This window comes from Lycium ferocissimum, chromosome 8 (assembly GCF_029784015.1).
Source record: "Lycium ferocissimum isolate CSIRO_LF1 chromosome 8, AGI_CSIRO_Lferr_CH_V1, whole genome shotgun sequence".
In the NCBI taxonomy this organism is placed as follows: Eukaryota; Viridiplantae; Streptophyta; class Magnoliopsida; order Solanales; family Solanaceae; genus Lycium; species Lycium ferocissimum.
In genome coordinates this window covers 65,687,835-65,699,693 of record NC_081349.1, presented here as the reverse complement: position 1 = coordinate 65,699,693, position 11,859 = coordinate 65,687,835, and positions in this window count along the sequence as shown.

Genomic DNA, 11,859 nt, shown 5'->3' with positions numbered 1-11,859 from the left:
GGAACCTCGGGAGCTAGCGGTGCCGGCCGCGCCCCGACCTGCAGGCGCACGCTCCAAGCTCCTCTAATAGTGGCGGTGTAGCAGAGCTGGCTGACGGGAGCATAACCTCAGGCACAGGCTGAGCACGGGCCCTAGTAACTCTCCGGGCCTGACTAGTCTCTCCAGCTGCTGCTGACTTGCCCTTCTGGGCAGCTGTCGCCTTTCTCGGAGGCATCGCTGTAAACATAACAATTCGTTAGGAAGGAATTATCCTGATAATACAGCTCTATCGCACGATCTAGGATCAGAAGGAAAGATAACATCCTAAATGTCCTGTAGCTTCCTGTTTATAGATGTGGTGCACAACACACCGATAAAAAAGACTCTACTAGACACCGGTGCCGCGAGACATTCCGAGGATGAACCGCTCCGATATCACTTTTGTCACGACCCAACCCCGTAGGCCGTGACTAGTGCCCGAGCTGGGCACTCGTACACACCTGCTAACTATAATCAGTACACAGCGAGCATAATAAGGACTTATACACACAGAAAGGCAAAGCGTCGCATATATATACATTTCGCACATATGCCGGCAAGGCTATCATAATATACACCACATGTCAAAACATATCTACATGCAGCTGACAAGGCTGCCAAGGCGAATGGGACCGCCCAGAACACAAATCATACGAACACAACTGAACAGTAATAGACACAACCCACATATATGTCCACAGACCTCTAAGAGTAACAACAAAATCATATGACGGGACAGGGCCCCGCTATACCCCTGAATAAACATATACATATATACAACAAAGGAATCTGTACCAAAATATGGGCTCCGGACAAGGGAGCGCTCCAAGACAGTAGAATGGATGTCCTAAACTGGCGGATCACCAAAACGATCGTCTGTACCTGCGGGCATGAAACGCAGCCCCCGAAGAAAGGGGGTCAGTACGGAATAGGTACTGAGCATATAAAGCATGAAATACAGTAAACAGGATCATACTGAGGTCAGGAGTATAGAAAAGTAGTACAATAACCAAAAAACCGTAAGGCTTGCCTTTGAAACATAAACCATGCGTGTCAATATCATATCCAATTTATTATGGGACTTAGAAACATAATTAGATAATCATACTGTACATATGCATATATATATATATATAACGTGTCCCGGCCCTCTAGTGAGGGACTCGGTGAATGCAGATGCATGACGTGTCCCGGCCCTCTAGTGAGGGACTCGGTAAAAGGAATCATCATATGCCATCCTGGCCGCCATCCCCGTATTATCATATCATCATATCATCATATATATACATATAACGTGTCCCGGCCCTCTAGTGAGACACTCGGTGAATAATGCAATGGAATGTGCACGAATACGTGTCCTGGCCCGGGACTCAATGAAAGAAGTAATAACAGCTCGCACGAGCAGAGTAGTGAGAAACCATATGCACATAAATCATCATTTTAGACTCGATAGATAAGTAGAAAAATCGGCGCTCGAGTATCCGAATAATAGTCACACTCGGGATTCTTGAAATATCATTACGAAATATGTCACATAACGTCTCAGGGATCATAACCATGTATCAAGACAATCCGAGCCTGCCTATGAAAGTTACGGGCATTATTCATTATAGAATCCTATACGAACACATCATAGCAATCCGAGACCATATATGAAAGTTAGGGACATTACACGTTATAGAACACTTTAGGAATAAAACTCTTTATGCAACATTCATTATCCAGACATACGAAAAACTCGAGGGCAATAGCTCGACTACATTAAGAATGCGAATATCAAGAAGTGAATAAGAATCGTAGACATGCTCGGATCCTAAGAGTAGAGTTACCCCAAGGCTCGTATCGTATCATACTTACATCTAGGACATGCCAAAAGAAAGAAAGGTTAAGCTTTACATACCTCGTCTGCTTCCTAAGCTAGTCCAAACTTAAGCCTCGGGCTTCCCAAGATCTACAATAACGTCATTAAATACTAACATTAGCTATAGGCACTTAGGATTTCAATCCCAAACTAGCACTTAATCTACAGAAATTTGGGCAGCATTTCCCCTATAAATTCAACAACCCCGAGAATTCAACTCGGCCAAATCTTCAACAACAATACCAACAATCGTACCAACAACATCAACAATCAATTCAAAACACATTCTAACGTTAGTAACTCTTTTCTACATACTTTGGCAACAATTCATTTACATTCAATTCAAGTACATACATTCAAGCCAACATCAACGCTCACACGTTCAAGTTCTAATCCGAAACCATTCAAACAAGATTCAAGAACACTTCAAACAATCCGCACAATATTCAAAACAATCCAACCAAAATGCCATTTCACCCAAAACCTCCCCAAACCCGAGAACAACAACAACAACACATTCCTCTCTCCCAAATTCATGAATTGCACCAACAATCCACACGTTAACAATATTATTCTCATAAATATAGAAACTACATTCAAATCATGTTGGCTTCTAAAACAGCCCACAACAATTACAACTTCAACTTGAATCATTAAACTTTCATTTTCATCATAGAATCCATAACAACAACAACCAAAATACTAAATAAAATTAGTTCATCACTCCTACACCATACCACACCTACACGGCTCAACCCCAACATACATGGTTTCATGATTTTCATCCATTTCTAAACTCTACAACATTCACAAACCATCCATAACATATAAAAAGAAGATTAAACCTTACCTTTTCCACTTAACTTCACAACTTGGCTAAGGTTGTAAATGGTAGAAACGAATGGTTTGTTGACTCCAACAACTACTCCACGTTAACAAGGACCTTCCAATTGGTTGAATTGCTAGAAGAAAATATTTTTTTGATCACTATTTTTGGACCTCAATTTTTCTTGCTATGGCCGAATGGCTCCTCTTGTTGTTCTCCAAGGTTCTCCAAATTTCTAAGTGTTGAAAGGATGATGTATATGTCTAATAAGTCAATACACTTATATAACTTATCCATGTGTCCCATGCCCCACACATGGCTTGGATCAATTAAAATTAACCAAGCCATGGGTGGGAACCCACACTAATTCACACGGCCACATGGCCTTTTATTTCATGAATTGTCAACTTTTCAAAATTAACTTTTAACCCCAAATTTTCCTTAATATTCCATACCAATAAAATCATAAGCAACTTATGCCTTAAAACAAAATCAAAGGTCAAAAGTCTCTACCTCGCATCCCGGAATAGTCTTGTCCTTAACTTATCATGGTTAGCTCGGATTGTCCCAATGTACAAAATACGGGATATAACACTCTATTCATAAGTTCCGAGCATGTTTACGACTCTTATTCATTTCTTGATATTAGCATTCTTAATATAGTCGAGTTATTGCCCTCGAGTCTTTTGTATGATTGGATAGTACATGATGCATAGAGAGATCCTATTCCTAAAGGATTCTATAATGAATAATGTCCGTAACTTTCATAGGCGGCCTCGGATTGCTTTGATACGTTCGTAGAGGGTTCTATAATGAATAATGTCCGTAACTTTCATAGGCGGGCTCGGACTGGTTTGATACATGTCTAGGATCCCCGAGTCTTCCCTTAATATAGCTTATAGTGACATTTAGAAAGAACTTAATCTGGCTATCGTTTTAATACTCGAGCGTTGATTACTTACTTACCTATCGAGTCTTAAAAGATGATTTTATATGCATATGGCTATTCACTATTACGTTTGTGCATTGTTTTCGCATCTTTCTCCGAGTCCCGCACTAGCGGGCCGGGTACAGTATATATATATGTATATCATGGTGTTATTGTTATATCCCGTATTTTGTACATTGGGACAATCCGAGCTAACCATGATAAGTTAAGGACAAGACTATTTCGGGATACGAGGTGGAGACTTTTAACCTTCGATTTTGTTTTAAGGCATAAGTTGCTTATGGTTTTATTGGTATGGGATATTAAGGAAAATTTGGGGTTAAAAGTGAATTAAAGAAAATTAATATTTCATGAACAAAAGGGCCAAGTGGCCGTGCAAGGTGGGTGTGGGCCATGGTCCACATGGATGCATAATATATGTATATGAAAGATGACAAATTAATCTCAGTCATCATCTTCCCAAACCTTAGAAGCTTAGAGAACCTTGGAGAAAAAAGAAGAAGCCATATTCGGCCATAGCAAGCAAAAATTGAGGTCCAAAAATCTTGATCAAAAAAATATTTTCTTCTAGCAATTCAACCTATTGGAAGGTCCTTGTTAACGTGAGATAGTTGTTGGAACAATCAAACCATTCGTTTTTGCAAAGCACCAACCCTAGCCAAGTTGTGGAGTTAAGTGGAGAAGGTAAGGTTTAATCTTCTTTTTCATATGTCATGGATGGTTTGTGTATGTTGTAGAGTGTAGAAATGAATGAAATTCATGAAATCTTTTATGTTGATGTTGAGCCATGTAGGTGTTGTATGGTGTAGGAGTGATGAACTAATTTTATTTAGTATTTTGGTTGTTGTTGTTGTGGATTCTATGATAATAATGAAAGTTTAACGATTCAAGTTGAAGTTGTAATCGTTGCGGGCTGTTTTAGAGCTAATGTGATTTGAATGAAGTTTTTATATTTATGAGAATGACATTGTTAACGTGTGGATTGTTGGTGTAATTCATGAATTTGGGAGAGAGGAATGTGTTGTTGTTGTTGTTCTCGGGTTTGGGGAGGTTTTGGGTGAAGTGGTATTTTGGTTGGGTTGTTTTGAATATTGTGCGAATTGTTTGAAGTGTTCTTGAATCTTGTTTGAATGGTTTCGGATTAGAACTTGAACATGTGAGCGTTGATGTTGGCTTGAACGTATGTAGTTGAATGGAATGTAAATGGAATGTTGTAAATGGAATGTTGTCGAATTATGTAGAAAAGAGTTACTAACGTTAGAATGCGTTTTGAATTGATTGTTGATGTTGTTAGTATGGTTGTCGGTATTGTTGTTGATGATTTGGCCGAGTTGAATTCTCGGGGTTGTTGAATTTGTCACACCCAAATTTCCGATAGGGCATGATGGGCACCCGGCCCTTACTTAGGGCTGAGCGAACCCGCTGACTCTCGTGATACTCATAATCATACTGGGCCCTTAATCATGACATGAATGCATAATGAACGTTTTTCAAAGAACAACATACTTTTCGTCTTTCTCAAATCAAGTAAAATCTGTAAACTTATGAAATCTGTAACGCAATGCATAAAGATACCACGGCTTACAGAGCCGCTTACAAGACTGACTTATTATACACATGACTCTGTCCGCAAAGTCTCTAACATAAACCAAGATACCATAACATAAATACTCTGACTCGGCAGCACTCCGGAAGGAAATGGAGCTCGCCAATCCAGCTGGAACCTCTTCTAGCAATGTCCTCTACTCATCTGTATACCTGCGTGGCATGAAACGCAGCCCCCCGAAGAAAGGGGGTCAGTACGAAATATGTACTGAGCATGTAAAGCATGAAATACAGCAAGCGGGATCATACTGAAGTAAAACGTATGGAAAATCATAAGACTTGTCTTTGAAAACATATACCATGCATGTCAATGTCATATAATCATCGTATAAACATATAGCGTGTCCCGGCCCTCTAGTGAGGGACTCGGTAAGTAAAATCATCATATACATGTACATATAGCGTGTCCCGGCCCTCTAGTGAGGGACTCGGTAAGTAAAATCATATCATCATCATGTATGCATGCATATATATATATATATATACACCGTACCCGGCCCTCAAGTGAGGGACTTGGTGAATAGAATCATCATATGCCATCCTGGCCGCCATCCCCATATCATCATATCATCATGTCATCATATCATCATATATATATATATACCGTACCCGGCCCTCTAGTGAGGGACTCGGTGAACAATGCAGTGAAATTGTGCACGAATACATACCTGGCCCGGGACTCGGTGAAAGACATATTGAGCTTGGCACGAGCAGAGTAGTGAGAAACCAAATGCAATTAAAACATTTTCAAAGACTCAATGAAGTGATCTAAACGAACTGTCATTTGAAAGTCGGGACAATAGTTACCTCAAATATCTTTCGGACGCCACTCCGAAACATATCAAACATCATAAGCATATCAAAGGATCGTAGGGATCATAGTCATGTATCAAATCAATCCGAGCCCGCCTATGAAAGTTACGGGCCTTATACGTTATAGCATCCTTTACGAACATATCAGAGCGATCCGAGCCCTTTTATGGAAGTTAGGGACCTTATTTGACACAGAATCCTTTAAGAACGAAAACTCTTTATGCAACATTTGAAATCCAATCATGCAAAAGACATAAAAACCAAAGTTCGACCATATTAAGAAATGCTAACATCGAGGAGTGAATAAGAATCGTAGCTAGGCTCGGATCCTAAGAATAGAGTTACCCCGAGGCTCGTATCATATCATATCTTACTTACATCTAAGACATGCCAAAAGAAAGAAAGGGTAAGCTTTACATACCTGTTCCACCTCTTATTAGCTACGCTTATTCGTCCGAGCTTGCAAGTCTACATTTAAGAGGATTTACATTAACATTAGCCTCTTTATCGCACCCTTGTTCCAAGTTTCAAATCATACTATTCTATACTGCCGAAAATCGGCGAAACATCTCCCGTTTATATGCCTAGCCCGAATTCTCAATTCAACAACCAACAAGCACAATAATAATACCAACATTAATAACATCATTTCCCATATCAAATTATTCCATAAACATCCCACACGATGTTTTTCAACATACAACAACAACATACACTTTCTTCCATCCCAATCAAGGAGTATAATCTCATCAACACACCAACAATGTTAGATACCATTTTTATACGCATAAATCAGTCCATCCACACGGCCACAACATGTTCAAACCGCCCATGAACACAACAACTACAACACAACGCTCTATGACCTTTTCTCCATAACTAGTTTCATTTTTAAGGCTTGCTAGACCTTCAAATAAACTCAATATAAAAGATGGGATAAATAAAATACCTTCTACTTGAAAAAAACTCAGCCACATCAACCTTCTCCAACGCCAAACTTAAGTAGAAGCAAGAACAATTACCTTTCACGGACTAGTTTGGCGTAATCTTATCAAATTCTTGATTTATCGGACCATAATATTTGGGAGATGTTTTGAGAGGCTTCTAGGACTTTTTGGAATGTTAATTTGCTGAAAAAAAGGGGCTGATGGGGTATTTATATCCCCCCTAGGTCGGTTCCACCGACTTGTTCATGTGGGGCCCGCAGAACCCTTTGGCAGCTTGGGGTCTTGCTCTTAAAATGGCCATAACTCTTGATTCCGACATTGTGTGAGGGCCCACGACCTATGGTTGGAAATATCTTTCAATTATCTACAACTTTTATTCTTTGTGTTTTTCCAGATTCCAAACTTATAATGACGTTTTTGCCCCTCCATGTCAACTCATCCGAAAACGTTTCCTTAAATCGTCCTTTTGGAGGGCTTATGTCCATATTTGGCTTATGGATCCTTCTTAGGACTTGCTCAACTTTCCATGTACTACTTGTATCACTTATAATATATCCTTTATAAAATCCCGACATGTGGGCCCCACCCTAACTCATGGTTTCGAGGGCTATCATCGAGTGATCATGTTAACCGATTTACCCCATACAATCTCCAAATGTCATATATATGTTCTTATGCTCCGATAACATAATCTTCATTCATAATACTTGTGTAACTCTGCTCTCCCCTGAGCTCATACTAAGCCGTCCACAGTCTTGATAACGCGAAATTTTCCAAGGTGTAACAGAATTTATAGGGGAAATGCTGCCCAAATTTCTATAGATAAAGTGCTAGTTTGGGATTGAAATCCTAAGTGCCTATAGCTAATGTTAGTATTTAATGACGTTATTGCAAATCTTGAGAAGCCCGAGGCTTAAGTTTGGACTAGCTTAGGCAGCAGACGAGGTATATAAAGCTTACCCTTTCTTTCTTTTGGCATGTCTTAGTTGTAAGTAGGCTGTGATACGAGCCTCAGGGTAACTCTATTCTTACGATCCGAGCACGTCTACGATTCTTATTCACTTCTTAATGTTGGCAATCTTAATATAGTCGGACTATGGTCCTTATGCCTTTTGTATGATTGGATTTCAAATGTTGCATAAAGAGTTTTTGTTCTTAAAGGATTCTATGTTAAATAAGGTCCCTAACTTTCATAGACGGGCTCGGATCGCTTCGATACGTTCGTAGAGGCTTCTATAGCGTATAATGTCTCTAACTTTCATAGGCGGGCTCGGATTGGTTTGATACTCGTCCGTGGTCCCCGAGACTTTCCTTTGTATAGTTCTAACGACTTTTTGAAAGAACTTACATGACTATCATCTTAACCCCCGAGCGTTGACTATTTATTTATCTATCGAGTCTTGTATGATGATTTTTATGCATATGGTTACTCACGACTCTGCTCGTGCATATGGTTGTTACACCTTTCGCCGTGTCCCGGGCCGGTTATGTCGTCGTGCGCACTATGTTATATTTCGGAGTATGATGTGTTACGGTTCACCGAGCTCCTCGCCAGAGGGCCGGGTTCTGTATAAATTTTGGTGTTATGATGTGTTATGGCGTTATGATGTGTTATGGACATATGCCGGGTTACGGAGATATGAAATCTTCTGGAGTATGATGTGCTGTGGCGCCAAATGACGGGGTGGCGACCATGTTCCCTGAGCCCCATGCATGATTTGTGTTTCAAACTGTAAATATTTTGGTACTCTGAATATTACATTTATTTTCTGTACTTCTTGTTCCGATTATGATTCTGTTTACTGTATTTCAAGCTTTGCATACTCAGTACATATTCCGTACTGACCCCCTTCTCTTCGGGGGCTGCGTTTCATGCCCGCAGGTACAGACGCTCACTTTGGTAATCCGCCAGCCTAGGATATCTATTCTGCTGTCTTGGAGCGCTCCTTTGTTTCGGAGCCTATATTTTGGTACAGACTCTTCCGTTGCATATGTATATATTTATTCAGGGGTACGGCGGGGCCCTGTCCCGTCATATGATTATGTTGCTACTCTTAGAGGTCTGTAGACATATATGTGGGTTGTGCCTATTACTGTTCAGTTGTGTTCGTATGATTTGTGTTTGGGCGGTTCCATTCGCCGTGGCAGCCTTGTCGGCTTGCGTTTGTATATATTTTGGGACGTTATGCTTTATGATAGCCTTGCTGGCTTCTGTGATATATATTTGTATATGCGACACTTTGGAGACGACGTCTGATCTTTGTATACGTATAAGTTATTTGTATGCCGATTCTGATTAATGAGTGTATGGGCGCCCAACTCGGGCACTAGTCACGGCCTACGAGGTTGGGTCGTGACAAAAGTGGTATCAGAGCGGTTCGTCCTCGGAGTGTCTACAGACCGTGTTTAGTAGAGTCTTGTTTATCGGTGTGTTGTGCACCACATCTATAAACGAGAAGTTACGGACATTTAGGATGTTATCCTTCCTTCGATCTAGATCGTACGATAGAGCCGTATTATCGGGATGACTCCTTCCTACGAATTGTTATGTTTTCAGCGATGCCTCGAGAAAGGCGGCAGTGCCCGCGGGCAAGTTAGCGACGGTTGGAGAGACCGGCCGAGGGCTCGGAGAGTTACTGGGCCCGCCCGGCGGCGGAGCCCGAGATTGTGCTCGTCGGCGGCTATGCCACCGTCGCCATTAGAGGAGCATGGCGGCGGCCCGCTGCGATCGGGGAGGCTCCACCCCCGGCTCGAGATTCCGTCCCGAGCCTCCAGCTCCTCAGCCAGGGGCGGAGGATAGGGCCATGCGAGATGCGGTCCAGTTGTTGACCAGATTGGTGGCGGGGCAGGTTCACAGGCACGGATTAGGAGGTGATCATGCGGGCAGACATGATAGTTTGAGGGCCCGTGATTTCTTGACTTGTAATCCACCAGAGTTTTCCGGGACGGCTTCCGACGAGGATCCCGTGAGTTTATTAGACGGGTGCGGCGTACGTTGCGGCTCATTAAGGCTTCGAGACGTAGTCCGTCGAGTTGGGTTCATGCATCTCCGGTTGCGGGATGTAGCTGCACAATTGGTATGAATCTCGGGAGTTGTCTAGGGGCGAGGGTGCTCCTCCAGCCGTGTGGGATGAGTTTACAGAGGCCTTTCTTGGCCACTTTCTGCCTCCAGAGATGCGGCGAGTTAGGGTTGACAGATTTCTACAGTTGAGACAGAGGGGCAGGAGTGTTCGGGACTATAGTCTCGAGTTTGATTCATTGGCCAGATATGTGCCCGCTATTGTAGCTGATATTGTTATATCCCGTATTTTGAGTAACGGGACAACTTGAGTGAATCATGAGAAGTTAGGGACAAGGCTATCCCGAGAGACTTTCGTTTGTTTTAAATGCTTAAATTGTGTATGATTTTAATGTCTTGAAAATGTTAAGGAAACACTTGGAGGGATTTTCCATTTTTAGTAAGTGTGCTATTTTAGGAAAGTTTGAAAATTCAAAAAATATAAATAAAGGGCCATGTGGCCGGCCACATGGAGTGTGGGCCATGGCCACATGGTTGGCTAGTATGGGTAAATAAAAAGATGACAAGGGATCATTTTCATCACTTTATCTCTTAGAAATTTCAAGAAAAATCAAGAAAGCTTGGAGAGGAGAAAAAGGCCATAGTATTCGGCCATGACCATGAAAACCAAGATCAAATTTTAGCCATCAAAAAAATAAATTCTTCAAGCAAACTTACTAATTCAAGGGTGCTAAGTAACGTGGAGTCGTTGTTTCGGAAAATAGTTTGCTCGTTTTCGCTATCTACCAACTTTGGGCAAGTGAGAAGTTGAAGAAGAAAGGTGAGTTCTAATCTTGTTTTATGTGTTGTGAATGGTTTATATGTGTTGTAGTATGCTAAAAAGGAAGAAATTCATGTTAGAAGATGTGTTGAAGTTGGGCCGTGTAAGTGGTGTTTTGGCCGTGTGTGTATGTTGTGGTGAAAGCCATGAATTAATGTTAATTAGCATGTTTTGAATGTTGTGGAGTGAAGAAAAGAATGAAAATCATCTTTGTGTGTAGTTATGGTGTTGGCCGAATGGCCCTCCTTTGTGTAGTTGAGAATGAACGAATTGTCGTTAGTGTTTTCGTTATCGTCGTTATGGATTTTAAAAGGAAAAATGTAAGTTTAATGATCCAAAACAATGTTATGATCGTTATGGGATGATTTGGAAATTTATACACATTTTATGTGATTTTTGTATTTATGAGAATTGCCTTGTTGATGTGTGGATTATTAGTATAATTCATGAATTTGGAAGGAAAGAATGTGTTTGGTGTTGTTCTCGGGTTTGGAGGCAAATTCGGGTGAATTGGAACAATGTTTGGGTTGTTTAAAACGTTGTATGACTTGCTTAAAGTGTTCTTGGGCATGGGTTGAATGGGTTTGGATTGGTAGTTGAATATATAAACGTTAATATTGGTTTGAATGTAAGCGGTTGAGGTAGTAAAATGGAAATTATGAATGTTGTTGAAGTCATGTTGAAAGAACTATTTATGTTGAAATGTGATTATAGTGCTTGTTGATGTTGTTGGAATTGTTATTGGGTTGGTTGTTGATATTCTGAGCCGAGTCATAATCTCGGGGTTGGTGTAATTATAGGGGAGATGCTGCCCAAATTTTTGTAGCCAAGAATTGGTTAAGATCGAATTCTTAAAACTTATGATTAATATTTGGTAAATATGACCAAATGTAGATTTTGGACGAAACGGGACTTGGAGTTGGACGAGCGTAAAGGACGAATAAGGTATGTAAAGCTTCACCTTTTGTTCTCTTGGCATGTCTTAGGCATAATAGGTTTGG